General features: G+C 33.1%; 1 long non-coding RNA gene across 1 annotated transcript; it reads left to right on the forward strand.

Annotated features, from left to right (window-relative positions):
* Positions 1-2691: 2691 nt before the first annotated feature.
* On the forward strand, positions 2692-4102 carry LOC107901652 (uncharacterized). Its single transcript, XR_001685348.2, has 2 exons — positions 2692-3442; positions 3543-4102. It is a non-coding gene; the product is annotated as an uncharacterized lncRNA (long non-coding RNA).
* Positions 4103-5346: the final 1244 nt, after the last annotated feature.

A 5346-nucleotide genomic window follows, 5' to 3' on the forward strand; every position in this document is an offset into this window, starting at 1 on the left:
TTCAATGTGGTACTTGTATTTTTATCCTGTCCAATCCACCACTTTAGTACTAAGTCCATATGGTATTAAATTTTGATTTGTTTTGACACGTGGACCAATAATAAATTGACATATGGTGGAATGGGTCACATCCAAAAATCCAACCGGCAAGAGGGACTTCTTATCAAATTCCTCTTGAATGTAAAAAGATCAAGTAAAACTAAAAAGATATATATATATATAATTGTTTATTCCAGTTATTATAACGAATAAATTGAACTGAAAGAAAACTATAAATCTGAATATAAGAAAGGGAAATTTTGAAGTTGAGTGTTTTTTTTATTCTTTTAAATAGACAATATATCCAAAATTTTTGAAGAGATCAGAGATGCAATCTCTTTGTTTGGCTCTTGTTATTTTATCTAATTTGATTTCAATGTTTAAATGAACCAAATTGAAATAAACAATCAAAAAGGAAAAGAAGAGAACAGAGTAATCCATTAAAAAAGAAAATGATAAATGAATAAAAGGATTTTGCAGAATAGAAAATATCAATATTCTTGATACAAAGGGTACAACAAAGAGGAGATACAGAAGAGAGAGTGGTAGTGCTGATGGAGGCCGATTCACTCAATCGAGGCGGGGAACCAGGGATTAAAGAGAATGAAAGAGGAGGAAGTTTAAAGTTGGCAAAGTATAGGCAAGTCTCTTTGAGAGTCGATCCACTCTTCATTGTTTTGGGGACTATTTATAGGCAAGGTCTCGTATAAGATAACGTTAACGTATTTGACTTGAAATCAGGCCATCATTGTGAGATACGTGGGGTGAATGTATTTAATGGGACAAGGATGTCTGCTACAAGACATATCTTGTCATTTGTTTTGGTTTAGGGTATAAGAAAATTGAGTTCACGTGGGGGTTTGGTGACCAAAAGGATCACATTCTTAATAGAAGGTTGGATGCTCAGTGGAACGAATGGCTAGCTTCTTTGAATGGTTACCTTTCTCCTACTTAGGTGGCTAAGATGAGTAATGAAGCTTTTGGCGGCTTCCAGTCTTTAGCAAGTGTAATTAGTAGCAAAATCAGGGGGATTGGTAGGGGCCCGGCCCTCCCTAAAATGAAAATTTTTTAATTTGACTCCTTTAAAATTTTTAAAATTTTAAATTAGTAAAGGTAAATTACACTTTGACCCCTAAAAATATAAAAATTTAATTTAATTATTTAAAAATTATAAAGATATAATCTATTAAAATAATAAAATTGTATTTCTTTCTATCGTAAAAATTATAATTTAATTTCGACTCTTAACAAAATTTTCTGGTTTCACCTCTAGGTGTAATACATTCTTCAGGGGGCCTTATGATTTTTTATGTGTCCCTATTTCTGGGGGAGGTATAACAATATTCCCCTCCAAGTCGAGGAAGAGGTTGTAACGTGACCTCTCTTGAGGCAAATTGCTCACGACCTCCCATGGACATTATATCAACAGATGGTGAGTAGAAAATATGTGGGTCTCGGCAGATGGTGGAAAGTCGTGGTGAAGCTTTTAGACTTCTGTCATAACTGTACTTTGAGGACTATGTTTTGGGGAGTCGTGATAATGGTGGGTGAAAGGCGTTGTAGACATTGTTGAGTTGCCATTGGGCATTAGTTTGTTAGTAGAACGGTGCTTTTTGAAATATGGCCTTATATATTCTCTAACTTTTCTCCTTGAAGTCATTTTGTTTTTGTAACTTCTGAAATTTTGTTTCTGCACTGCAACTATGCTCATTCTGCTTTCTAGTTCTTACTCAATTTCTGCAGCGATTCTGTTTTTGAAAGAATTCGTGCTTCAATTTTTTTGTAATACTCTTATTTCTTCGTTATTTGAGCAAATTCTAGCACTTTTTGGGAATAAATGGCCAAAGGTAGTGGGAGATCTAGTAGAACTCAGGGCAAAAGTAGTGGTCGACCTGGGAATGCGTCGCCGAGGGAGACGGTAAAGGAGTGAAGGATCATTGTTAGAGAACCCAAGAGGGCAGAGGATGAACCAGTAGCCGACCTTAGCTATCCGTGTAGTAGTACGAGTGAGATATACGAAGGTTGTTAAAGTGCCAGGGCCTGGTTGTAGAACATCATAAATACGGTTTTAGTTTTTCAGAAGGCACCTACAACTTGAGCGAAGTGTTAGGTCTGGTTGTTAAAGTGCCAGGCTCAAGCTGTCGTCCCTACTATTGCTGTAGATGGGGTGAATACTACCATGCAAGTTACTTTTGGGCCGCTAAATACTGTTGGCATGAACTTTCAACCCTTCTTTGATATGATTCAAATGGGCTGCCATTAGGATTTCAATATATGCTACCCACATGGTCCTGAATGGGAAAAATTCTGAGAGTACTTTAAAAGGCTAGTATTTTTTGGTGGGTGCTCTCATTTGAATCCCTTTATCCACCCTGAAGATGTGGCAGCTCAAGCGGGGTCTTTCGAAGGTATATCAACGAAAGGTACTTTTGAAGAGGATGCTTCCAACTCCTCGACTGGTGAAACATTGGATCTTAATGCCTCTCTTGACAAAGGGAAGGGTCCTATTTTAGAGTAGTGGTTGTAAAAATTTATTTTCATTATTGTGTATTCAATTGTAATTATCCCCAACTACTCAGAATTTTGTACTCTATAAATGATACAAATTGTTTTTTTTTTTTAAATTTATGTTTCCATTTCAAGTATTTTCTTTTTTACTCTCCGCCCATAAAATACCTATATTTGATGAAATATAATCTAACAAAATCGAGCTTCCGGGAGGTGAAAAAATAAGGAAGGAATGTTATTTCTTCTTTGCAAGGACCATCTGCATGATGGATATCAATATAGTTGTATTGGGACATTTTGTTTTTGAAGTGCACTGGAAGAAGGGTTTTAGATCGGATGGTCATAATACAACGATGAATATTGAGAAAGTATTTTAACACTTAGCAATTTAAATTCAGTTAATGGAGCGGGTGGCTGTTTCACGAACTATACACTGTCCTGGTTATTTTTGAATAAGTTAGCTTTTGGTAAATGAATCGACAGCAAGTTGAAGTGTGTTGCATAAGACACTTAGGCGGACATAAAGGTACACGTTCAAGAGCATCTAATTCGAGGCTTGATAGTTACGCTTGGGGAAACAGTATCAATGATGGTGCTTCACCTAGGTTATCTCGTTCATCCATATGTTAGATTTTTATTGGAGCATTTTGAGGCTTTATTTAATTCCCCAAATGCACCATTTGGTTGAAGGGGTCTATAAAAACAGTCTTCTTCTTCTTCACACTACCTTTTTTACTTTGGTGCTATTATTCTGCTATTTTTAATTTTCCTTGTTCACTTAACCGTTTTTAGAGCTTTTTTTTCATTTTTTGAGGGTTTTTTTTTGTTTTTCTTTACATTATTTGCTTCTTCACCTTTTTTATTTCAACTTCTGTTCTCCACCATCATTTTAAGGGTAAGTAACTTTTCCTTTCTTATCTTCTTCTTTTTGCTATGTCTTTTTCTTGTTTTCAATGGCCTTTGATGATGCTTAAACATCTTTTGAGATTTCTAAGTCACCGATGATCGAGAATCATGGGGGAGAGCCAAGCACCACAAGCGGTGGTGGTCAAAAACAAGGTAACCCTCCAAGGAAAAAATGGATTTATACTACCGACAAAGTCTTTGAATGCACCACCACGTCTAATGAGTCAACAAGCTTACTTTAGAGTTGAGGGCTTCACCACAAAGCTACCAAGTATGAGTTTTTTTCAAGTGGATGAGAAATATGACCTTCATATAGTCCTTGAGAAAACTCCTCGCTTCCTACTCCTGTTACATGTTCAGGAGGAGTTTGTAATAGCTCGATTTTCAGTAGTATCAGAAATGGTAGTTTCAAAACTCTATTTTTAGTTGATTGAGTCAGTAAATATTATTTATTAATATTTACGAGACTATTATAGTATTATGCTGGATTATGGTCTAATAATTTTAGTCATGTGGAAAGCTAGTCAATGTACAAATGTATCAGTTCAAAAGTTAGTGGTTCTGGAAATTGAGGTATCAGAACCTCGTTTTTGAAATCGAGCTCGTAAATATTTTTATTAAATATTTACAGAGCTGTTATATAGTTGAATTGAAGTTTGTTACAAGAATTTTATTGATTTGGTTGTTAATTAAGATATAAGGATTAAATCGTAAAAATCGTAAAAATTAATCGCTATAGATTTTATTTGTCAAAAGGTTTAAATAGCAAATAGTAAGGACTTAAAGTGGCAATTAGCCATCCTTTTCATATGGTGGATGGTTACTAAGTGGGAATTAAGTTATTTATATATTAAAACTTATAATTAGATTATTGTTAAATGTTAAATCATAAAAAAACATAACCAAAGTGGTTTTCTTCTTCATTTTTCTCTCATTTTCCAACGTTCCACCATAGATAAGGAAGCTTCAAATTTTAGCCAAACTTATTCTTTTGCATGTAAGTCCAATTCAGGTTCGTTTTTCATAATTTTTAGTTTTTTTAGACCATTGTAGCTTAATCCTATTCGAGGTGTTAAATTGTAAAACTATCAAAGTTTTAAAATGTTACCATGGATGATTCTTGATTTTTTTATATTAAATGGTAGATTTGTAAACTTCGAAATGATTAAAGACTATCTGTAAAGTGATTTTTATTAATTTTAAGTTTAGGGGCTAACTTGTGAATATGAAAAATTTGATGTGAAATTTCTATAAATTTATATTTTAAAAGGTTATAAAAGGATATATTTGAAACTAAAATGAAAACCAAAGTTTAATTATGAAATTTAATAGTTATTTCAATTTTAGGGACTAAATTGAATAAAATGTGAAACTTTTACGAAATTGTGTAAAATGAAATTAAGTTGTTATATGCATATACTAAGATTTTATAAGGTTATTGGAATTGATAAATTGTAATGAATTATTATAGATTTGGAATTAAATCAATCGGACGTTAATTGAGAAATAGGAGAAATTGCAGATTAGTTCCTGACACTTTGTGGTTGCCGTTTTCCAGGTAAGTTCATATGGAACTTACTATATTCTATTATTATGTTTAAATTGTGTATTTATATCTATTAATTGTATATATGTACTACTGTAATTTTTATTAATGCAGCATCTATCAGACCAAATTGTAAGATAAGAAATTTAAATGATAATAGTAAATAGATGAGTAGTATTGACTGATCGAAGTTGAGATATGATTGAATAAATTTTACATGATGATATTACATGATTTAAAATGTATTTGGATTGCTTTTCTTGAAATATGAAAACATATATATGGCTACAGATATTATGTAATACCACTAACTCGTATCCATCGCCAGATTAGGGTTACGAAGCAAT

The sequence above is a fragment of the Gossypium hirsutum genome, chromosome D06 (assembly GCF_007990345.1).
Source record: "Gossypium hirsutum isolate 1008001.06 chromosome D06, Gossypium_hirsutum_v2.1, whole genome shotgun sequence".
In the NCBI taxonomy this organism is placed as follows: domain Eukaryota; kingdom Viridiplantae; phylum Streptophyta; class Magnoliopsida; order Malvales; family Malvaceae; genus Gossypium; species Gossypium hirsutum.